At 42.8% G+C, this 25,596-nt stretch overlaps 1 protein-coding gene across 3 annotated transcripts in view; it reads left to right on the top strand.

Annotated features, from left to right (window-relative positions):
* Nucleotides 1–25,596, top strand: part of ZC3H7A (zinc finger CCCH-type containing 7A) — a 96,213-nt gene that overhangs the window by 8,259 nt on the left and 62,358 nt on the right. Inside the window, exon 1 of one of the 3 annotated variants that reach the window (XM_073542868.1) lies at nt 24,319–24,868. The exons of 1 other annotated variant lie outside the window; for it this stretch is intronic. The gene's annotated coding sequence lies outside the window, so the exon portion shown is untranslated. Of the gene's footprint in view, nt 1–24,318; nt 24,869–24,898; nt 25,183–25,596 lie in introns of those variants that run through there. One more of the 3 variants, XM_073542869.1, reaches the window with a different exon arrangement.

Genomic DNA, 25,596 nt, shown 5'->3' with positions numbered 1-25,596 from the left:
ACAAGCCAGTTACATTTTGGAAGAAGGTCCTGTGGACTGATGAAACAAAGACTGAGTTGTTTGGTCATACAAAAAGGTGTTATGCATGGAGGCTAAAAAACACAGCATTCCAAGAAAAACACTTGCTACCCACAGTAAAATTTGGTGGAGGTTCCATCATGCTTTGGGGCTGTGTGGCCAATGCCGGCACCGGGAATCTTGTTAAAGTTGAGGGTCGCATGGATTCAACTCAGTATCAGCAGATTCTTGACAATAATGTGCAAGAATCAGTGACAAAGTTGAAGTTACGCAGGGGATGGATATTTCAGCAAGACAATGATCCAAAACACCGCCCCAAATCTACTCAGGCATTCATGCAGAGGAACAATTACAATGTTCTGGAATGGCCATCCCAGTCCCCAGACCTGAATATCATTGAACATCTGTGGGATGATTTGAAGCGGGCTGTCCATGCTCGGCGACCATCAAACTTAACTGAACTGGAATTGTTTTGTAAACAGGAATGGTCACAAATACCTTCATCCAGGATCCAGGAACTCATTAATAGCTACAGGAAGTGACTAGAGGCTGTTATTTTTGCAAAAGGAGGATCTACGAAATATTAATGTCACTTTTATGTTGAGGTGCCTATACTTTTGCACCAGTCAAATTTTGTTTAAATGCAGATAGCACATTTTCTGTTAGTACAATAAACCTCATTTGAATCCAGAAATATAACTGAGTCCATCAGTTATTAGATATATGAAACTGAAATAGCTGTTGCAAAAACCAAAATTGTTATAAAGAAAAAAGGTTAACATTAATAGGGGTGCCCAAACTTTAACATATGACTGTACTACATACTTCATACATGCTACATATATACTACATTCATACAACATACATACATACATACTACATACATGCTTCATATATACTACATTCATACAACATATACAGTGGGGCAAAAAAGTATTTAGTCAGTCAGCAATAGTGCAAGTTCCACCACTTAAAAAGATGAGAGGCGTCTGTAATTTACATCATAGGTAGACCTCAACTATGGGAGACAAACTGAGAAAAAAAAATCCAGAAAATCACATTGTCTGTTTTTTTTTTCATTTTATTTGCATATTATGGTGGAAAATAAGTATTTGGTCAGAAACAAGCAATCAAGATTTCTGGCTCTCACAGACCTGTAACTTCTTCTTTAAGAGTCTCCTCTTTCCTCCACTCATTACCTGTAGTAATGGCACCTGTTTAAACTTGTTATCAGTATAAAAAGACACCTGTGCACACCCTCAAACAGTCTGACTCCAAACTCCACTATGGTGAAGACCAAAGAGCTGTCAAAGGACACCAGAAACAAAATTGTAGCCCTGCACCAGGCTGGGAAGACTGAATCTGCAATAGCCAACCAGCTTGGAGTGAAGAAATCAACTGTGGGAGCAATAATTAGAAAATGGAAGACATACAAGACCACTGATAATCTCCCTCGATCTGGTGCTCCACGCAAAATCCCACCCCGTGGGGTCAGAATGATCACAAGAACGGTGAGCAAAAATCCCAGAACCACGCGGGGGGACCTAGTGAATGAACTGCAGAGAGCTGGGACCAATGTAACAAGGCCTACCATAAGTAACACACTACGCCACCATGGACTCAGATCCTGCAGTGCCAGACGTGTCCCACTGCTTAAGCCTGTACATGTCCGGGCCCGTCTGAAGTTTGCTAGAGAGCATTTGGATGATCCAGAGGAGTTTTGGGAGAATGTCCTATGGTCTGATGAAACCAAACTGGAACTGTTTGGTAGAAACACAACTTGTCGTGTTTGGAGGAAAAAGAATACTGAGTTGCATCCATCAAACACCATACCTACTGTAAAGCATGGTGGTGGAAACATCATGCTTTGGGGCTGTTTCTCTGCAAAGGGGCCAGGACGACTGATCCGGGTACATGAAAGAATGAATGGGGCCATGTATCGTGAGATTTTGAGTGCAAACCTCCTTCCATCAGCAAGGGCATTGAAGATGAAACGTGGCTGGGTCTTTCAACATGACAATGATCCAAAGCACACCGCCAGGGCAACGAAGGAGTGGCTTCGTAAGAAGCATTTCAAGGTCCTGGAGTGGCCTAGCCAGTCTCCAGATCTCAACCCTATAGAAAACCTTTGGAGGGAGTTGAAAGTCTGTGTTGCCAAGCGAAAAGCCAAAAACATCACTGCTCTAGAGGAGATCTGCATGGAGGAATGGGCCAACATACCAACAACAGTGTGTGGCAACCTTGTGAAGACTTACAGAAAACGTTTGACCTCTGTCATTGCCAACAAAGGATATATCACAAAGTATTGAGATGAAATTTTGTTTCTGACCAAATACTTATTTTCCACCATAATATGCAAATAAAATGAAAAAAAAACAGACAATGTGATTTTCTGGATTTTTTTTTCTCAGTTTGTCTCCCATAGTTGAGGTCTACCTATGATGTAAATTACAGACGCCTCTCATCTTTTTAAGTGGTGGAACTTGCACTATTGCTGACTGACTAAATACTTTTTTGCCCCACTGTATACTACATTCATACATACAACATGCTACAGATATACAACATACATATGTACAACATACATACATTCATACAATACATACATAGACATACAGTATATATAACATAGAGTACATACTCACCAATACTTGTCACATTGTTCCCCGAAGCCAGTGTCATCTAAGGAAAAATATGAAAATAACAAACAAGCCATATACTCCCTGATCCGCAGAAATCCACGCGTTCCCACGCCGATCTCCCGTGGAGAGCAGCAGCATCAGCTGATGCGACCACTCTCTAGGGGCTCAAGGAATCCAGTGTCGGGAGGCTTGTATCCTTCCGCACTGTATTCCTCCGCCACTGTAAAAAAATAGTCCCTAGTCTCACTTTTGGCATTGCTGTGTGAAAAAGTTCCCACGCAGCATTTGCCATAAAGTGAGACCAGGGACTATTTTTTTACAGTGGCGGAGGAATACAGTGCTGAAGGATACCTTCCTCCCGACACTGGAATTCCTGAGCCCCGTAGAGAGCGGTCGCATCAGCTGATGCTGCTGCTCTCCACGGGAGATCGGCATGGGACACTCACTTGTGGATTTCTGCGGATCAGGGAGTATTTGGTGGTTTGTTATTTTCATATTTTTCCTTAGATGACACTGGCTTCGGGGATCAAAGTGACAAGTAATGGTGAGTATGTACTCTATGTTATATGTACTGTATGTCTATGTATGTATTGTATGTATGTTGTATGTGTAGCATGTTGTATGTATGTATGTATGTAGTATATATGTATGTTGTATGAATGTAGTATATATGTAGTATGTATGTAGTATGTATGTTGTATGAATGTAGTATGTATGTTGTATGTAGTATATATGTAGTATGCAGTATATATGTATGTTGTATGAATGTAGTATTTATGTAGCATGTATGTAGTATGTATGTACTATGTATGTTGTATGAATGTAGTATATATGAAGCATGTATGTAGTATGTATGTATGTTGTATGAATGTAGTATATATGAAGCTAGTATGTAGTATGTATGTTGTATGTAGTATATATGTAGTATGTAGTATATATGTATGTTGTATGTATGTAATACATATGTATGTTGTATATATGTAGCATGTATGTATGTTGTATATATGTAGTATGTATGTAGCATGTATGTAGTATGTATATATGTAGTATGTATGTTGTATGTATGTAGTATATATGTATGTAGTATGTATGTAGCATGTATATATGAATGTAGTATGTATGCAGTATGTAGTGTGTATGTAGTATGTATGTATGTAGTATGTTTTTTTTTTTTGTTTGTTTTACATTCAACACATTATCCGGATGATGGGACTACTACTGTCCCATCATTGGCTAATGTGTCAATCACTGTCATTGTAGCAGGCATCGCCCGAAGGGACTTGTAGTCCCATCGGACGATGCCTGCACACACACAAGACCCCCGGCAGGCCCGTATAGACAGCTGGCACAGGCTCCCGAGAGGCCCATACTGACCGCCGGCACAGGCCCCCGAGAGGCCCATACAGACCACTGACAGCCGCACAGGCCCCCGACAGGCCGGCACAGGCCCCCGGGAGGCCCGTACAGACCACCGAGAGGCCCGTACAGACCACCGAGAGGCCTGTACAGACCCCGCCCGCACACACAGACACACACAGAGACACGCACAGTGTCCGCCCACGCACCGCCCACACTCTTCCCCCCCTTCCGAACAGGCTATACAAGGCAAGAGAGGGGTTTTTTCAATTCCGATATTTCTGTCCCAATGACTTGAATGGGACTTCCGGGATCGGAATCGGCGATACCCGATACTTTTTTTAGATCGGCCGATCCATTCCGATACGATATTTTTCAGTATTGGCTGGTATCGCTCAACACTACAAGAAACTCATGCAAGTCTCTCACCTCAATACCTGGCACTGCCGCCGGCACTCGGCCTGGAGCACTCAGTTGCATCGAAATACATGCACCCGGACACTCCATTCCTGAGTGCCGGTGGCAGTGCCGGGTATTGAGACGAGAGATTCATGTGAGTTTCTCGCATTGCACTCGCAAGTGTGACCCCGGCCTTAGTCATGTGCCGACGAGCTGCTCTAACTAATTCTCTCAATGTTCAGTGAAAAAATATGAGAAGCTGCAAAGAAAGCTTGTTATCTCGCGACTGTAAGTATGAAAACTGCATATAAGTGAAGTGGCCATAGCTGCTGGAACCTGCAAGCAAAGCTGAATCCTGAGGGCTGAGTCAGACGGCCATATAACTCGTGCGATAATCGGATCTCATTGTGCGGACTGGCCCGGCACCTCTCCTGACCTGAGCAAGACAGTATGATGTATTTCTATGCAGCTGTCAAGCTCAGGTCAGGAGAGCCGACAGCCAGTACAAGGTTTACCATGCGATTCTCGCACGAGAAATACGGCAGTCTGTCTCTGCCCTGACAGTGAGTATATGACACGCTGTTAGGATTGGCTACAGGGCTTCATTTCATAATTAAAGGACTTGTCCAGGATTGAGATGAAAGTCTGCAGTCACTCTAAACTGTGTTCCAAATTATTATGCAAAAAGAGTTTAGGAGTGATAAGGTCAGAATTTTTTTGTCCTTTAAACTCATTGATGGTGATGTGTGTCAGGGCTCTTTATATCACTGAAAGCAATTGCAGATACCTGTGCAAATTAGTTTGGCAGGTGTGTCCAAATAAAGGCAAGACTACTTAAGAAGGCTGTTCCACATTATTAAGCAGCCTACATGTTTTGCCAAAATGGGAAAGAAAAAGGATGTGGCGGCTGCTGAGAAGCAACAAATTGTGGAGTATTTAGGTCAAGGCATGACTACAACCAACATTGCCAAGACACTTCATCGTGATCATCGCACAATCAAGAAGTATGTAGCTGATTCCCAGCACACACGTGTGCGTGCTGATAAGGAAAAATTGAGGACTCTTTCCAACAGGAAATTGCGTCAGGTTAAAAGAGCAGCTGCAAAAATGCCTTGTCATAGCAGCAGACAAGTTTTTGAAGCTGCTGGTGCCTCCTACGTCCCCCAAACAACAAGATGCAGGGTCCTTCAGAGGTTTGCAGCTGTGCGTAAGCCATCCTGTCGACCACCTCTATCCACTGCACACAAGCAGAAACGGCTCCAGTGGGCCAAACGATACATGAAGACTGACTTCCAAACTGTTTTGTTCACCGATGAGTGCCGTGCAACGCTCGATGGTCCAGATGGATGGAGTGGAGGATGGCTGGTTGATGGACACCCCATGAAAACACGGCTAAGGCGCCAACAAGGAGGAGGTGGAGTAATGTTTTGGGCTGAAATCATGGGGAGAGAGATTGTCGGCCCCTTTAGGATCCCTGAAGGGGTAAAGCTGAACTCCATAATCTATGTGGAGTTTCTAAAACAGCACTTCCTGCCATGGTTCAAGAGGAAGAACCGTGCGTTCCGCAGCAAGATCATTTTCATGCATGATAATGCACCGTCTCGTGCTGCAAATAACACATCTGCATCTCTGGCTGCTATGGGCATAAAAGAGGACAAACTTATGGTGTGGCCACCATCTTCCCCTGACCTCAACCCCATTGAGAACGTCTGGAGAATCATCAAAAGGAGTGTCTATGATGGCGGGAGGCAGTTCAGATCTAAGCAACAGCTCTGGGAGGGTATTCTGTCCACATGCAAAACAATTGGAGCACAAACCATCCAAAAACTGACAAATTCAATGGACGAGAGAGTTCAGAAGCTTCTTTCGAACAAGGGGTCCTATGTGCAAATGTAACATCACCTAGAATAAAGTTTTGACTTGAAAACTGTTTGATTTCATTTTGTAATAAGCTGATAATGCTTATAATTTCACAACTGACCATTTTTTTGTTCAAAATAAAAATAAAAAGATTGAAAACTCTGCTGTGCATAATAATTTGGAACATGCATTCTGAGTGTTTCTTATTTTTAAAAATATACTGTTTTCATAGGCAGTTTGTTCAAAAACATCGCAATTATACTAGAATATTAGATGACTGGAAAATAACAGACTGCAATTCATATAGGTAATTTAGAGGAAATATGAGGAAATATTTTTTGCATAATAATTTGGAACACAGTGTATGTGACTGCAGGCTTCTGAATTCTCACACGCATGCACTGCACATTTTTAGGATTCTCCATTTCCGGTGGTGGCAAGAGTGGACGGTCATGTGAGAATAAGTATGTCATTTGTATACTTTTGGCCACATTCCATCTAGATGTGTCCGGCCTCACTCAATTCATTTTCATTAAGTGAAGCCATGCATGTCTAGTCAGCATGTGACCACATGTCTGCAAATCGCCGGCACCAGAGAATCCTGACAGCGTGAAGTGCGCACTGTGGAAATTCACAAGTCTACAGTCACATAAAATGACATCACAAACATGAACATTTGGACAACCCCGTTCATGCTCTAAACATAAATAAAACTGTAAGAATGTCAGTATCTAAAAAAACCCATTTGCTTCCAGGTACCTAATTATGGTGTCCTGCAAAGACAGACTCCACAAATGTCTGTGAACTCTGATAGTGTAAGGAGCTATCAGTGTAAGGACCATTGTGAAGTCTGGTATGTAGAAGCCCAGCGTCGGACTGGCCCACCGGAGGATTCTCCGGAGGGCCCTGGCATCTGGTGGGCCCTGGCACCTGCTGGCATACAGGGCCAGCAGTTGCCTAGGGCCCCCGCTGCTCCAGGGGCCCCCAGCCAGTGGTGTGTTGCACACCATGCAGCTGCTATGGGGGCCCCTGCCAGTGGAGCAGCAGCGGGTGACAGGAGGCAGGAGCCCCTGTCCCCGCTGCTAAAGAGAAATTAATATCTCCACCCCCAGAGGCCCCGCCCTCAGCCAAGCTTGCCGCTCTGCATCTGTAAATCAGGGCCGACGTCACCCTCAGTCTCCTCTGCTCCTGACTCACAGCCAGTGCGCGATGACGTCACTACATCGCGCACCCGCTGTGTGTCTGGCAGAGGGGGCAGCTCCTGACACTGAAGCCGGCTGCCGGAATCAGCGTGGGAGCGAGGAGGAGAGGTGAGTATTGTGGTTTGTTTGCTTTTTTAACTCTATCTCTCTCGCTATCTCTCTATCTGTCTCTCTCTCTCTCTATCTAGAAATCTATCTCTATATCTATCTATCTCTATATATCTCTCTCTTTTTTATTATCTATATCTATCTCTATCTATCGCTCTATCTCTCTTTATCTACAGTATCTCTATATCTCTCTCTATCTATCGCTCTATCTCTATATCTATCTCTCTCTATATCTACAGTATCTCTATATCTATCTTTCTCTATATCTATCTATCTCTCTATCTATCTATCTATCGCTCTATCTCTATATCTATCTCTATCTATCTCTATCTATCTATCGCTCTATCTCTATATCTATCTCTATCTATCTCTATCTATCGCTTTATCTCTATATCTATCTATCTCTATATCTATCTATTTCTATCTATTCTCTATCTATCTCTATATCTATCGCTCTATCTCTATATCTATCTTTCTATCTAGATCTATATCTATCTCTATATCTATCTCTATATCTATCTTTCTATATCTATCTATCTGTCTATCTCTATATCTGTCTCTATATCTATCTACGGTATCTATCTATATATCTCTCTCTATATCCAACTCTATATCTGTCTGTCTATCTATCTCTATCTATCGCTCTATCTCTATATCTATCTTTCTATCTATATCTATATATCTCTATATCTATCTATATATCTCTATTTTTATTATTATTATTATTATTATTATTATTATTATTACTACATCTCTATTATCTATCTCTATCTATCTCTATATCTATCTTTCTATAGCTATCTATCTCTATATCTATCATCTATCTATCTATCTATCCATTATCTATTTACTATCTATCTCTATATCTATCTATCGATCTATCTCTATCTATCTATAGCTATCTATCTATCTATCCATTATCTACTATCTATCTCTATATCTATCTATTTCTACATCTATCTTTCTATCTATATCTATATATCATTATACCCTATGAGGGGGGCAGCATTATACCCTATGAGAGGGCTATATTCTATGAGATGGCTGCATTATATTCTATGAGGGGGCTATATTCTATAAGGGGGCTGCATTATATTCTATGAGATGGCTGCATTATATCCTATGAGGAGGCTGCATTATATTCTATGAGGAGGCTGCATTATACTATATGAGGGGGCTGCTTTATATTCTATGAGGGAGGCTACCCCAACTCCTGCTACATAATTAAGATTTGTACTACCTTATATTATACCCTGATGTTAGTGTGTTTTACCACACAATTGGCGGTCTTGTATTTACTGTATCTCTATGTAGCTACATAGTGGACCCCAAGAATGATTTTCTCTGGTGGGCCCAAGGTGTTCCAGTCCGACGCTGTAGAAGCCCCTACAGGAGAACTACTAAGCCCTGGAGATGAAACCCTATGCTCCTGGATTGAGAGGTGCTAGATATCAAGGAGGTCAGCCATTGCTTTTGCTGTGGTTGCTGTTGGGACTACAGGGAAATCTGTGCAGCCGCATGGGACATACAGTGGGGAAATTAAGTATTTGATACCCTGCTGATTTTGCAAGTTTTCCCACCTACAAAGAATGGAGAGGTCTGTAACTTTTATCGTAGGTACACTTTAACTTCATCTTTAAAATGAATACTCTTTCTCGAATCCTATATGTCATTCAAGCTCTTCCGATTAGCATCCCCTTTTCCTCTTATAGAAGTCTCTTGGCGGTTTAATTTTATATGGTCTGGTAAACCTCCCTGTATCAGTAGAACCATACTGTACCGTTACAAGTCCTCAGGGAGTATAGCCTTGCCTGATTTCAGATCACATTACTTTGCCTCTCATCTCTCTAGAGTTCTGGACTGGTGTAGAATGGCTCTGGGAAAGCTTGGGACGGGATTGAACAAAGGTTTACAAATTGCTACTCCATGGTTACAGGAAAGATGTATATCTTTGTACCGTGTTAGCCAGTAGATAGAAAAATATTCAGGATTGAGAGTCCTCAGTAGTTGATACCTTTTAATGGCTAACTGAAAAGATGGTAATACATTGCAAGCTTTCGAGACTACTCAGGTCTCTTCATCAGGCTAGACTAATACAAAATCTGAAGTCACATATTTATGCACAATACAGCCTAGAAAAAATGCAATAGATAAGACAAGTGACGTGAAGCAGAACTATCAATATGGGAGAGGGAGAAACATAAATATAAACATTGGACCAGTTCATAGATAAGGAGTCTGGATGTTTTATGGTCCTCTGATTGGGGTCTAGTTCTGTGTTGCCCTGCAAGGTTTTAAAAGGATTTATGTCTTTTTACATCAATTAAGGAATTTCCTTTTAAAACCTTGCAGGGCAACACAGAACTAGACCCCAATCAGAGGACCATAAAACATCCAGACTCCTTATCTATGAACTGGTCCAATGTTTATATTTATGTTTCTCCCTCTCCCATATTGATAGTTCTGCTTCACGTCACTTGTCTTATCTATTGCATTTTTTCTAGGCTGTATTGTGCATAAATATGTGACTTCAGATTTTGTATTAGTCTAGCCTGATGAAGAGACCTGAGTAGTCTCGAAAGCTTGCAATGTATTACCATCTTTTCAGTTAGCCATTAAAAGGTATCAACTACTGAGGACTCTCAATCCTGAATATTTTTCTTACTCCATGGTTAGACTTTTCTATGGTTACTGCACTTAAAACTCATCCCACAATGAGGCCACTCTCTACAATATTCCCACGGTATGTTCATCAATACTACTGCAATCCTCTTTCATATAAGGTATCCTGGATAATCTGCCATTCCCCTTGGGAATGGAGAATGACATTTTTCCATTCCTGGTTAAACAGTGGATGTTAAAGTGACAAATTTCAGAGTTGGAAACATATGGTCTTTAAAGGAACATCTACAAGGCCACTCTACTCCCTGCCTGTTGGGATTGTAGGGAATTGGTTCACTCTCTCATTTTCTTCAATCACTTCCACCTAGAGCGCTTTATAAAAATCACAAAACGACCTTTGAAGTTATGTGCTAGAACACAGGTTGCGTAAGGCATACTTTGTCTTTCTCAAATTTCCTAGTGATTGACCCCCTGAACCAGCCTAAAACTAATTTTCTGGCTCAAATAGGAGAGTGATCTGGGTCATACCCTGACAAGGGATCGGTGGAGATGTGCCTTCACCCTTACACATAAATCATCCATTAGCTCTTGATTCCGTGAGGCCATTGATATCGTGTCCCAGGTCACCTACAATCTTTATTTCCAAATACCAGTCCCATATGTTGGAGATGCGAGGAGGAGTAGGGTGGTCTATTACATATTTTTTGGTCTTGCAAGTTCTCTCCCCTTTCTGGGAAAAAGTACAACTAGTGAAATCACAGCTTTTATCTCAGACCTGGATCCGGCTCTCGTCCTTCTCCATCACAGCGGAATCCCTTTACAAATCTACAAAAATGTGATATTGAGACACCTGTGTCTGCTAGAACATGCATTCCTCTTTCATGGAAAAAGTGATACCACTCTGACAATTTCCCTCTGGTCTTCCAAAATAAATGAGGTTATGCTAATGGAGGAACTTAGTTTCAAGAATAATAACTCCTATGACCGATTCTACAAATCCTGGTTTCATTGCCTGGAGTTTAGATCCTCTGCTGACTACCCAATCTTATCGGGGAAAACTGTGCCTGAGCCGCATTCTTGGAGCCTCTCCATTGAACTGCCTTCCCTCTGCTCCATTCCCCGTTCTCTCTCTTTCTTTGTTTTTGTGTTTTGGTTTCTGTTCTCCTCTCTTCTTTTTTCTCTCTTCTTCCTTACTTTTTTACATGGTTATGTAATACCAGTCTGAGTTACTACACTGGTAATCTTTTACACCTTATGACATTACCTTACATTGAATTGAGTTCAACTTTAGAGATTGTGATGATATTGTTTATTGTTATTTCCCTTTGACTATGATCCACCTGTCAAATCTGGCATGATTAGTTCCTTATTATATTTGTACTTTTCTTTTAAATTTAATAAAGATACATTAATTACAAAAATGGTTAATAAATACAATCCTGATGGTCAAGCATTGCGTAAGGTTCCAATAAAGCATTGCCAATCAGGGCTGCATTTATCTATAGGCACAGTAGATGAAAACTTGTAAGCACTGTTGGAGAAATGCACCCAATAAAGGAAAAATTTACATATGAACACAAAGAATTGACTTTATTCATACATTGATTTTATATATTTAAGCTAAAGCTCCATTGGGTTGCCAGAAAGCTTCTCACTCTTCCCCAGACCATTTATATGCCCCCTGAGACAACACAGCATTTAATCTTAATTACCCAGACTTCTATTTTCAGTAAGCCAGGAGGCATAGACTGTTATCTTTATGTTGACTCTTCTTGTAGGTTGTATTGATATTTGTAAATTGATGAATAGTTGTTATTTACTTCTTATATCAGTTCCTATAGTTTATCGTACTGGTATCTTTGCAAAACAGTGATGCAGGGTCACTGAACAATGATGTTTGCTGATATGTTGATTAGATATTATATCAGGCCAGCCTGTTTGTTGACTTGCAAACATTGAAGGATAAACTATAATCAAACAACGCGGGTTATCCGCATCACTCCTTCCCCTTGACCTGTGATTGATGGCTTGAAGAATAGCTGTGAACTATATAAGGGGGATATGCCTCTGTAACAAGACATCCAAAGAACCAGAGACTCTTTACAAAACCACAGTCAGGATAGCTGCTAGTTTATGGAGGGACACAAATTTGACATTATATTGGATTCCAGCTCAGGCTACCACGGCCCCGGCTGAAAGAACACAGATCTTCTCCATTGACCATCACGGAACCCATGGATATGTTTGGGGAAGCCAGAATATGGAGCCACCGGTCACCTGAACCCCATGGATGTTTTTGGGAAAGCCTAGATTGGGGCTCACAGGTCACCTGGCTCTAAGGAGATATTGATAGAAGCGAGGTTGTGACCCTCCGGTCACCTGGCCTTGTACCTCAATGGACAGTCAGCTTCATAACCTTGTCGTTACCTCCTCTCTGTGCCTGACACAGGTGGGGGTAGTTGGCCCTCAAAGCTCTGAAGACACAGCTACTGTTATCCCGGTGAGTCAGCAGAAGGGCGAGACTCTGTAATTTTGCACCATTTTGAGTATTTTGCTGGGACTGTTCTGTGTTGTTTGCCTGTTTTGTGGTTCAATAAAGTATTGCCAAGGCAAAAATGAAAAATTGCCTAAGCATTAAAGAAGCACTTCCATCTCTATATTTTTTTATTAAATGTAATGCATGCATGTAATGTAGCGTGAGTATATGAATACTGTCATGGTCACGCGTGGCTGGACACAGCGCCCCCAGCAGGGCTGATTTAGATGACACGCGTGACCCTGGATACACTGCCTCCAGTTGGGCGAATTTAAATAATAAAACGTGCAGCTGGATACGCCGCCTCAAACAGGCGAATTTCGGAAATACACGCATGTCTGGAAACCCCGCCTCCAGTAAGGCAAATTTAAACAATAAAAGGGTAACCTGTGTAACAATAACAATGTTGGCCCTGCGATAGGGAACAGGGAAGTGGAGACCTCCTGCACTCCCCTGAGTCAGTGTCTCTACATTCCTAAAGTTCCCTAGGCCGGTTCCGCACCGGGCGACGATCAGGAACCTAAAAACCCTGACTCGCCCTGCACCTAAACCCTCACTAGTGAAGTGGATAGTGCGGAAACTAATCCCACCACTGCACTAAAACACACATAAGGAAAAGAGACAAAACAGGGAAACACCACTTAGCTTTGCTCTGTTGCTTACGCTCCCAGCAACAGAGCCCACCACCTGCGTGCATCTTTTCCTCCTACCAGATCCAACACCATAGTGCAGCCTTGGAGCAAACAGAGTACACCACCTGCGTGCAGCTGTCCAGAAACAGAGTCCAGCATATGAGTCCAGCTTTCCAGCAAAAGAGTCCAGCATCATGAGTGCAGCTCTACACCATAGCTGCCACACCAGCAAGCCATGCAAGAACTCCTTGCTGACACCATAGCTGCAACTCCACCAAGCCATGCCAGCCCTCCTCGCAGACACCATAGCTGCCACTCCAGGACTCTCACTGAGCTGCCCGGGACTCTCCTTCAGCTCCATCCTTCACCCAGGCTTGCTTGTAACTGAGGACTATCACCAACCGTGATTACCACACCTGACACTCTTTTATAGAGCAATCACACCTGTTTTATAATTACGTGCACAAAACTAAAGTAACCAAAGTGAAGTGCAATGACCCTAATGGCCACCGGGGGGAAACTAAGAAAAAGACACCACTGTGTAAAAACCCTTAATGGCCAACGGGGGCAAAACCAAACCTGGGCAAACAGCTCACAGAAAAAAAAGGTTACTTGTGCATTTTCTGTCATATCCAACCTGGATCAAGACAAATACACAAGTATATGTGCTTCTCTAAGGGGAAGAGTTTTCATGATAATTACCCTTTAACCCCTTCACGACCTTTGACGCCACGTAGGCGTCATGAAAAGTCGTGCCAGAACGACCCATGACGCCTATGTGGCGTCATGACTTTAAAGCCCCCCTGCGGGTCGGGTGACCTAGGTCACTGAAAGGTCACCCGACCCGCAGATACAGGGGGCTTTGTTCTTCACCACAGGGGGCGTGGCTTCGCCCCCACGTGGCTACGATCGCTCTGATTGGCTGTTAAAAGTGAAACAGCCAATCAGAGCGATAGTAATATTTCATCAATGAAAACTGATGAAATATTACAATCCAGCCATGGCCGATGCTGCTGTAGCATCGGACATGGCTGGAGACACCGATTCCACCCCCCCCACCGGCGATCGCCCCCTGCAACTGAATGACAGCGGCGATCTGCCGCCGCTGTCATCATCGGCCCCCCTCCCATTCCCTCTGCTCCCCGCCAGCCTCTGATCCCCCCCTCACCCCCCCGGTACCTCCTGAGTTCCCCCGTCCCTCCTGGTGTCCCTCGAGTCCGGATGATGGGCGCCGCCATCTTGGAAAATGGTGGGCGCATGCGCAGTGCTCCTGCCCGAATCTGCCGGCTGCAGATTCCATTCTTTCATTTTGATCACTCTCACAGTGATCAAAATGAAAGAAAAAGTAAATAAACCCCCCGAATATCACCCCCATTGGTAGGCACAACTAATAAAATAAAGAAAATATTTTTATTTTTATTTTTCCATTAGGGTTAGGGTTAGGGTTGAAAAGAGGGTTAGGGTTGGAAAGAGGGTTAGGGTTAGGGTTGGAAAGAGGGTTAGGGTTAGGGTTGGAAAGAGGGTTAGGGTTGGAAAGAGGGTTAGGGTTGGAAAGAGGGTTAGGGTTAGGGTTGGAAAAAGGGTTAGGGTTAGGATTGGAAAGAGGGTTAGGGTTGGGATTGGAAAGAGGGTTAGGGTTGGAAAGAGGGTTAGGGTTGGAATTAGGGTTAGGGTTGGAATTAGGGTTAGGGTTGCAATTAGGGTTAGAATTAGGGTTAGGGTTGGAATTAGGGTTAGCGTTGGAATTAGGGTTAGGCTTGTGGTTAGGGATGTGTTGGGGTTAGGATTAGGGTTAGGGGTGTGTTGGGGTTAGGGTTGGAGTTAGAATTCAGGGGTTTCCACTGTTTAGGCACATCAGGGGGTCTCCAAACGCGACATGGTGCAACCATTGATTCCAGCCAATTTTGCGTTCAAAAAGTCAAACGGTGCTCCCTCCCTTCCAAGCCCCGACGTGTGCCCAAACAGTGGTTTACCCCAACATATGGGGTATCAGCGTACTCAGGAAAAATTGCACAACAACTTTTGGGGAATAATTTCTCCTGTTACCCTTGGGAAAATAAAAAATTGGGGGCTAAAAAATTATTTTTGAGGAAAAAAATGATTTTTTCATTTTCACGTCTTTGCATTATAAACTTCTGTGAAGCACTTGGGGGTTCAAAGTGCTCACAACACATCTTACATACGTTCCTTGGAAGGTCTAGTTTCCAAAATGGGGTCACTTGTGGGGGGTTTCCACTGTTTAGGCACATCAGGGGCTCTGCAAACGTAATGACGACCGCAGACTATTCCATCAAAGTCTGCATTTCAAAACGTCACTACTTCCATTCCGAGCCCTGACGTGTGCCCAAACAATGGTTCCCCCCCACATATGGAGTACCAGCGTACTCAGGACAAACTGGACAACAACTTTTGGGGTCCAATTTCTCCTGTTACCCTTGTGAAAATAAAAAATTGCGAGCTAAAAAATCATTTTTTGAGGAAAAAATTTTTTTTTTTATTTTCATGGCTCTGCGTTATAATCTTCTGTGAAGCACTTGGGGGTTCAATGTGCTCGCCACACATCTAGGCAACTTCCTTATGGGGTCTAGTTTCCAAAATGGGGTCACTTGTGGGGGGTTTCCACAGTTTAGGTACATCAAGGGCTCTGCAAATGTAACATGATGCCGGCAGACCATGCCATCAAAGTCAGCATTTCAAAATGTCACTACTTCCCTTCCGAGCCCTGACGTGTGCCCAAACAGTGGTTCCCCCCCCACATATGGGGTACCAGCGTACTCAGGACAAACTGTACAACAACTTTTGGGGTCCAATTCATCCTGTTACTCTTGTGAAAAAAAATTGCGGGCTAAAAATCTTTTTTTTTTTAGGAAAAAAAATGATTTTTTATTTTCACGGCTCTGCGTTATTAACTTCAGTGAAGCACTTGGGGGTTCAAGGTGCTCACCACACATCTAGATAAGTTCCTTGGGGGGTCTAGTTTCCAAAATGAGGTCACATGCGGGGGGTTTCTACTGTTTAGGCACACAGGGGCTCTGCAAATGTAACATGACACCCTCAGACCATGCCATCAAAGTCAGCTTTTCAAAATGTCACTACCTCCCTGCTGAGCCCCGACGTGTGCCCAAACAGTGGTCCCCCCCCACATATGGGGTACCAGTGTACTCAGGACTAACTGTACAACAACTTTTGGGGTCCAATTTATCCTGGTACCCCTGTGAAAAAAAAAAATTGCGAACTAAAAATTTTTTTTTAAGAAAAAAAAATATTTTTTATTTTCACGGCTCTGCGTTATAAACTTCTGTGAAGCACCTGGGGGTTCAAAGTGCTCACTATGCATCTAGATAAGTTCCTTAGGGGGTCTAGTTTCCATAATGGGGTCATTTGTGGGGGAGCTCCAAAGTTTAGGCACACAGGGGCTCTCCAAACACGACATGGTGTCCGCTAACGATTGGAGCTAATTTTCATTTCAAAAAGTCAAATGGCACTCCTTCCCTTCTGAGCCCTGCCGTGCGCCCAAACAGTGGTTCCCCCCCACATATGGGGTATCAGCGTACTCAGGACAAACTGGACAACAACTTTTGTGGTCCAATTTCTCCTGTTACCCTTGTGAAAATAAAAAATAGCGTGCTAAAAAATAATTTTTGAGGAAAAAAAATGATTTTTTATTTTCACTGCTCTACGTTATAAACTTTTGTGAAGCACTTGGGGGTTCAAAGTGCTCCCTACACATCTACATAAGTTCCTTAAGGGGTCTAGTTTCCAAAATGGTGTCACTTGTGGGGGAGCTCCAATGTTTAGGTACACAGGGGCTCTCCAAACGCGACATGGTGTCCGATAACGATTGGAGCGAATTTTCCATTCAAAAAGTCAAATGGTGCTCCTTCCCTTCCGGGCCCTGCCGTGCGCCCAAACAGTGGTTTATGACGACATATGAGGTATTGGTGTACTCAGGAGAAATTGTCCAACAAATTTTAGGATCCATTTTATCCTGTTGCCCACGTGAAAATGAAAAAAACTGAGGCTAAAAGATAATTTTTGTGAAAAAAAAAGTACTTTTTTTTTTACGGATCAATTTGTGAAGCACCTGGGGGGTTCAAAGTGATCACTATGCATCTAGATAAGTTCCTTGGGGGGTCTAGTTTCCAAAATGGGGTCACTTGTGGGGAAGCTCCAGTGCTTAGGCGCACAGCGACTCTCCAAACGTGACATGGCAAGCGCTAAATATTCCAGCATATTTTCCATTCAAAAAGTCAAATGTGCTCCTTCCCTTCCGAGCCCTGCCGTGCGCCCAAACAGTGGTTTATGACCACATATGAGGTATCAGTGTACCCAGGAGAAATTGCCCAACAAATTTTAGGATCCATTTTATCCTGTAGCCAATGTGAAAATGAAAAAAATTAATGATAATGAAAATTTGTGTTGCAAAAAATAAAATGTCCATTTTTTCCTTCCACGTTGCTTTAGTTCCTGTGAAGCACCTGAAGGGTTAATAATCTCCTAGAATGTAGTTTTGAGTAGCTTGAGGGGTGCAGTTTTTAGAATGGTGTCACTTTTGCGTATTTTCTGCCATATAGACCCCTCAAAGTGACTTCAAATGTGAGGTGGTCCCTAGAAGAAATGGTTTTGTAAATTTTATTGTAAAAATGAGAAATCACTTGTCAACTTTTAACCCTTATAACTTCCTAACAAAAAAAAAATTGTTTCCAAAATTGTGCTGATGTAAAGTAGACATGTGGGAAATGTTATTTAGTAACTATTTTGTGTCACATCACTCTCTGGTTTAACAGAATAAAAATTCAAAATTTGAAAATTGCGAAATTTTCAAAATTTTCGCCAAATTTCTGATTTTTTCACAAATAAACGCAAAAATTATCGACCTAAATTTACCACTAACATGAAGCCCAATATGTCACGAAAAAACAATCTCAGAATCGCTAAGATGCGTTGAAGCGTTCCAGAGTTATTACCTCATAAAGAGACACTGGTCAGAATTGCAAAAAATGGCCAGATCATTAAGGTCAAAATAGGCTGGGTCATGAAGGGGTTAAATGATGAAATTATTAACTGTAGCTCTATATCAATTGAATAAAATATAAAGAACAGCACTGCCAGAATGGCTGTAAGCCAAGTCAAGATACAATGTGTGATATTATGTGTTTGTTTGTTCCAGATATCTTCTTTATTTTAAAGTGGTTATAACTGTATGGTAAGTATATGGCTTTACTGACATAACGACTCTGGGGATTTCCTGGTTTCCATGTTTGCATAATATATTTGTCTTACCATTTCCTGGAGTGCCAGTTTTCCATGTCTCTGGTTGTGTAGATTCTGATGTTTAACTAGCTCCTTTAAGTAAACCCCCCTTTTCCCCGATTTTCCAAATAAAAAAATATCAATCACTTGGATTAAATGGACCAAAACGGCACATAACAAACATAATAAATAAATAACTTGGTGCTTCAAAACCTGGTGCTACCCAATGATTGCAACCTTACGGCATGACCTCCAGCCCCGATCACAAGCTCGGGGGCACCTTTTTTGCCTGAAAAACTTTTCCACACCATTGACTTCCATGTACCCACCCTGAAGAGTCGCTAAAAACTCCACCAGGACTTTCCAAATTTCAAACACATTTGGAGGTTGCCATCTATTCGATGTATAACTCCCCCCCCCCCCAACACAATTTTGCCACCAACTCCAACAGCCATCTCCCCACCGCAAGTGGAAGTGACCCTGAAGAACAATAGATCTCCTTACTACCTTAAAATAATCCTACTTCCAATTAACAGGGCAGGTGGGACCTTTCTCAGTGTTACCTCTGTGCACTATAAAAACCCACCACCCCCTTCCTAACTATATATAGGCCTGCTCTTTACTCAAAACCACCCTCCTGTTTACACTTGTTACACCCCTTAAATTTTGTTACCCTAAACAACTTCCACCCATTCCATGCAATCTAATTACTTCCTGATTATCCCTACAAAGCTGAATCATGGGACACTACACCCATGGCTCCACTGAGGCTTCGTTTTTCCTTTTATTGAATACCATTTTTATAGACTGACATACATCCATTATACACATATTATAGCTATCTGGATATATAGGGGGTGTAATAAGTATTGAACACATCACCAATTTTCTAAGGAATGATATTTCTAAAGGTGCTACTGACATGAAATTCTTACCAAATGTCGATAACGACCCATCTAATCCACACGGGCAAAGAAATCAAACTGTAGATATCCATAAATTATGTGTAATAATGAGAAATAGGATAACTGCGCTGATAGGACAATAAGCGCAATAGGGTCTTATCCGGATAAAAATGGGAGCATGTGAGTAAAGTTGCTCACCTGTTTGGGTTGTATGATCACAACCGCTTACAGAGCTTAAAATGGCTGCTGCAGACCCATGCCTCGGAGAACATCTAAAGCTGGAGAAGAATGGGTTAAATCTGCACTTCCGACGGATCAGTGATGAGCAGGAGTCAGAAATCAAGGAAGCTTTTTTGTCACACTTGGTGTGATGAAGAAGTATGATACTTCGAAACGCATGGACAACTAAACCACATTCCTGGATTTTTGACTCCTGCTCATTACTGGCCAGTCAGTAGCGCATATTTAACTCATTCTTCTTCATTCTTAGATAAGAATGAGAATTACACCATGAAAAAAGTATTGAACAGACTTACTGAAATTTAATTAATACTTCATACAAAAACCTTTGTTGGTGATGACAGCTTCAAGACACACCTCCTGCATGGAGAAACTAGTCGCAGGCATTGCTCAGGTGTGATTTTGGCCCATTCTTCCACACAAACACTCTTGAAATCCTAAAGGTCTTGTCGCCTCCGTCTATGAACTCTGAGCTTTAGCTCCTTCCATAAAATTTCTATTGGATAGAGGTCAGGTAATTGGAGCGGCCATTCTAGCAGCTTTATTTTCTGTCTAAGGAACCAATTTAGAATTTCCTTGGCTGTGTGTTTGGGATCATTGTCTTGCTGAAATGTGCACCCATGTTGCATCTTCATCATCCTGCTAGATGGCAGTCGATTTTTATCACAAATGTCTCGGTACATTTGTCCATTCTTCCTTCCTTCAATCATATGAAGCCAGTGCCATATAAAAAACAGCCCCACATCATGATGTTTCCACCTTCAAACTTTACTGTTGGTATGGTGTTTTTGGGGTGATATGCAGTGACTTATTGCCTCCAAAGATGGTGTGTATTATGGCATCTAAAGAATTCAATTTTGGTCTCATCTGACCAGACTATAGCCTCCCAGTATTTCACAAGCTTGTCTAAATGTTGTTGAACAAATTTTAAATGCACTTGAAAATGCTTTTGTTCAGCAATGGAGTCTTGCATAGTTAGTGTGCATACAGGCCATGGAGGTTTAGTGCATTACTTATTCTTTTCTTTGAAACAATTGTACCTGCTGATTCCAGTTCTTTTTGTAGCTTTTCACAGGTGGTCCTTGGCTTTTGGACATCTCTTATGATAATTATTTTCACTCCCGTCTGAAATCTTGCGAGGTGCAGTTGATGATGAAATGAGGTTCTTTCCACTTTCAGATTATGGCTGTAACAGTGCTCACTGGAGCCTTCAGTAGTCTAGGAATTTTTATGTAATCAATGCCATCCATTCTTTTTCAACAATAAGGTTGTGAAAGTCTTGAGACAGCTTATTGGTTTCACCCATCAAGAGATGTTTCTTGTGTGGCACCTTGGTAATGAGACACACTTTTCATAGGTCATCAGTAGAACCAGCTGATATTGTTTTTCACTAAGTGGCAGGATTGCTTTCTAATTACCGATAGATTTCAGCAGGTGTTATGACTTTCCATAGCTTTTTGCACCTCTCTTTCTTCACGTGTTCAATACTTTCTCCAATTTGTTATTTCTCATTATTACACATTCATGAACATCATTTGATTTCTTTGACTGTGTGGATTGGACGGGTTGTTACCAGAATCTAGAGAGAATTTCATGTCAATAGCACATTTAGAAAATTGGTGACGTGTTCAGTACTAATTTCACCCGCTGTATGATTTTTGACTCTGCAACAGATAAAAATGTTTTGCAAAACTAATTGCATTTGAGCTCAGTCATAAAAAATTCAAAAGTGACTAATCGAGTAATAATGAATCCTGCAAAAAAATGTATTTGTGCCAAAATAGATAAATGCACTTTTATCTTATTCTCCTTCCTTTTTATGTTACCAGGGTTTTTTCATGAACCTAATTAATGTTAATATTAATGATATATTTTTATAATAAATAATAGCACCCTGGCTCAGATATATTGTTACCATTATCCGCAGTTTCCAATGGAGGAAGTGTCCTATCAATCAAGTTTTTGTCCTTTCTTTTACATTCTAAAAATTGGTATAACTTAATAAAAATCCAACGTTTCAGATGGAGGACGTGTTTTGTCAATCAAATTTTCTTCCTGGCCCTTCGTTGAACTTTGCAACATAACCAAACCATGACTGCTTTTCTAGACAAGTGTCAGTCATGTTGCAAACATCTTTTTGGTACATTTAATTATCACATTTATCCATCAGCATTTAACAGGTTAATAACTGCAGGCAGGGCTCGGCTCCACCCACGGCTGTTAAAGACGCATGATGGCTGATTAAATCAGCCATCATCTACCTGGAAAGATGCGGGCTCGACGTGCAAGCCCGCACCAACGGCAGGGACACACAAATTATGTAAATGTACGTCATCTGTTGTGAAAAGGTAAAGGAATGCACCACTTTCCTGCCTTTCAAAGTAGAAAGCTCACACTTGATTGACAGTTCACACTAGTAGCCACATGAGGCAACTTTGCGTCTGCAGCAACCCTGTCTGGCTGACAGCCCATGGATCAGGCTCATGTATACACTTGTATTGAACAATCTCTCCATGTATTGTGTCGAGACATGCAACCGCTGGGACTCGGACATATTTTTCAAGCACGCACAAGACACTCGGTTAGCACCCGAGCATGCTCAGGTAACACCTTATCCCAGCATGTTCGCTCATCGCTACTTACAAGCTCTATTGTGAAGAGCTTGTAAGCACTGAACATGTTCGGCCTCCGCTACTAGACTGCAGTATTGGACGGTTCCAAAGGTAATGAGCCACAAGCAATAAAATAAAAAAATGATTCCTTTCTTAAGAACGGATAGGAATTGTATGTTGCTTGCTTTTACAAACCCATGTAGCAGGTATGGATCGGGCTTAGGAGCTGTTATACAGACAGCACTTTCCTTTAATAGCAGTGATCAGCTTTAGCTCGTATCGCTGCTATTTAAAGGGAACCTGTCTTGTAATCTTTAGCAACCAATCTGTCCCCATTGGGTTGTTAGTGATACAATGTGCATCACTAACATGTTGTTTTCAATCAAAATGATGCCGTAATCATCTCCGAAAATCGCTTTGCATAGTTATATAGCACCTTCTCTTTCAGTCATAGGGGCGGTGCTTCATTTTCTTTCAGTCATGGGCTCATCATATTGTCAACGCCCACGCACTCCGATTAAGGTTCCGGGGTGCGCCCAAGTCACGGGAAACTGCTCTAAAATCCTGCACATGAGCAATGAAGAGCGGCTCTCAGTGCATGCACGCTGACAAGTGTCACCCCACGCATGCGCATTGACGAGCGGTTCCCTGTGCATGCGCACTGACAAGTGGCTCCCTGCGCATGCGCACTGACCAGTGGCTCCCTGCGCATGCGCACTGACCAGTGGCTCCCCGCGCATGCGCATTGACGAGCGGTTCCCTGCGCATGCGCACTGACGAGCGGTTCCCTGCGCATGCGCACTGACAAGTGGCTCCCTGCGCATGCGCACTGACGAGTGGTTCCCTGCATATGTGCACTGACGAGTGGCTCTTTGTGCATGCGCACTGAATCTGGGTGTACGTACCCAGCTTCACTGTGTGCACATGCGCCGGAACCCGCTGAGAGTCACTGGCTCTGTGACCATGCTCGACACTGCGCAGGCATGGAGGATTTTAGAGCAGATGCCCCTGACATCGCCGCACACCGGAACATCAATCAGTGTGGGCATCGACAATATGATGAGCTCATGACTGAAAGAAAATGAAGCTCCGCCCTTATGACTGAAAGAAAAGGTAAAACATGATTTTCGGAGATGATTATGGTGCCGTTTGGATTGAAAATAATGAGTTAGCGACGCACATTGCATCACAAACAACACACTGGGGACAGGTTAATGGCTAAAAATTACGTCACAGGTTCCCTTTAACCCCTGAAACACCACTATTAAATTCCGACATCAGCATTTAACTTGAGTGGTCTTGGTGCCACGTCCATACTGGAATCCATCAGCCCCACACACGACGTGACTGCGTAGTGCAGATGGGTAGCAACGGCAGCTGGAGGCCTGTTAAAGACAACTGCCGCTGGGGTCTTGGTACTTTCGTGAAGATCACCGAGTGGGTGGGCTTCATAGAAGATCATGATTTTCACTGTATACGGCAATACGGTGCAAGAAATCAGATGACTGCAGGTTCAGGTTCTCCTGTAGGAATAAAAAAATACATTGGAAAGTTAAAAAAAAAGTTTGAATAAAGCCCTCTTTTCCCTGTAAAAAAAAAAAATAAAAAATCTTATTTGGAATTGCTGTGTCAGTAAATGGCCAATTGTACAGAAAGTATAAAATGATTTAACCCGTACGGTAAATTTTGTAAAAAACAAAACGGAACGCTGTAAGTATTTCCAACCAAAGATCCAAAAATGAGGACGTAAAAAAAAAAGCGATGGAACATAAAATGGCGACACATGGAATTTTTTTTTTACGCTACTAAAAACAAAAACCTGTCGTCACACCGACCGGAACAATGCAGTCCATTTTCTTTGTTACTACAAAACGTTAAAATAAAACCCAAAATAAATTTTTGTAATTACGTTTTTTTTTCCCTGTTCTTTGAATTCTCCAAATCCTTGGTATGTTATACGGCGTGAAGACTTATACGGCCAGGTGGGTGGAAATGTAAAAATTTTATGGCTTCTGGGAGGAGCGGAGGAAAAAAATGAAAACCCCAAAAAGGTTTAAATGACGGCGCTTGACATGGAATACCAGGGATGAGCAGGTGGTGGTCACACTTTGGACCCTACAAACAGGGGCGGACATAGAGGTTAGGGGGCCCATTTCTACCTCAAAAGTAGGTGACATTTTGCATTTTTAGGAGCTCTTGGGCTACAAAGGGCCCATATAGTGTTCTTGGACAGGGGCCCTTTTCTGTCTGTGTCCACCTGTGCCCACACTATCACAGGTGGACCCCCTAGCAGTATGCCCCCGCCATTGTCCCCATGTTGGCTGTTTCTATGCCAGGCAGGACCACGGTACTGCCATGCTGGCACCTATGATGCCAGAGCTTGCGCCTCTGCACTTCGGTCCATCTGCCAGTAGGTGGCGCTGTGACTGTCGGCGGCTCCGGCTTCCTCGTTTTCCACCCTGAAGAATCGGCGCCTCCGCCAGGTAAGAAGGAGCGGGCTGCGGGGGGGTCGCTGCCACTGTGCGGGTGTACGGGGGGCAGTGCTGTGCTGTAGTGGTCCTGGACTGTGTGTTGTTATTGGGGTCTCTATGCTGAGAGCAGCTGACACTGAGCAGTCTGGTGGTCCTGATGGTGCCCACCACTGATGGAATGGAGGAGGAGGAGGCTGGGAAGTTGATGGCTGTGGCACTAGAACTCCCAGCATGCTCTTCCTGAGCTGCAGTAGTGCTGTGTGCCCAGCAGCTGTAGTGGGCATGTTGTGCCTGGCAGCAGCCGCAGAGGGTAATGGAGGTGGCAGGTAAGGTGGACTTGGCCATGTTCCTCCATATCCTGGTTCCTGACACCCACACAGGGGCGCCCAGACCCAGAGGCGGCAGCCCTACCTGCCAGCACCACCTCGCGCGCCCACACCGGGACTCTCAACACACCTTTATGCGTTTTCTTCTCCGTCAGTAAGGCCCTGTTCACACCGGTGTACGAGCTGCGCTTAACCCCAATATGGGCGAGTTTCAGTTGTACTGAAAAACATGAAAATAAATTCCAAAATACTGATTCCGCAGGACCGTACAATTCCCACCATGGCAAACTTGCATGGTCTTTTTTTTAATTATTATTTTAGGGTGGGTGCACATGACCTCTTTTGAAAGAAAAAAAAACCCATAATCTACAGCGATGTAAAATCGACATGTCTTATGTCACGTCTTTTAACTGC

The sequence above is a fragment of the Dendrobates tinctorius genome, unplaced genomic scaffold (genome assembly GCF_039654945.1).
Source record: "Dendrobates tinctorius isolate UK_male_01 unplaced genomic scaffold, ASM3965494v1 ptg000129l, whole genome shotgun sequence".
NCBI classification, from domain to species: Eukaryota; Metazoa; Chordata; class Amphibia; order Anura; family Dendrobatidae; genus Dendrobates; species Dendrobates tinctorius.
Note: the sequence above shows the minus strand (reverse complement) of the source record. Positions and strands in the feature narration are given on the sequence as shown.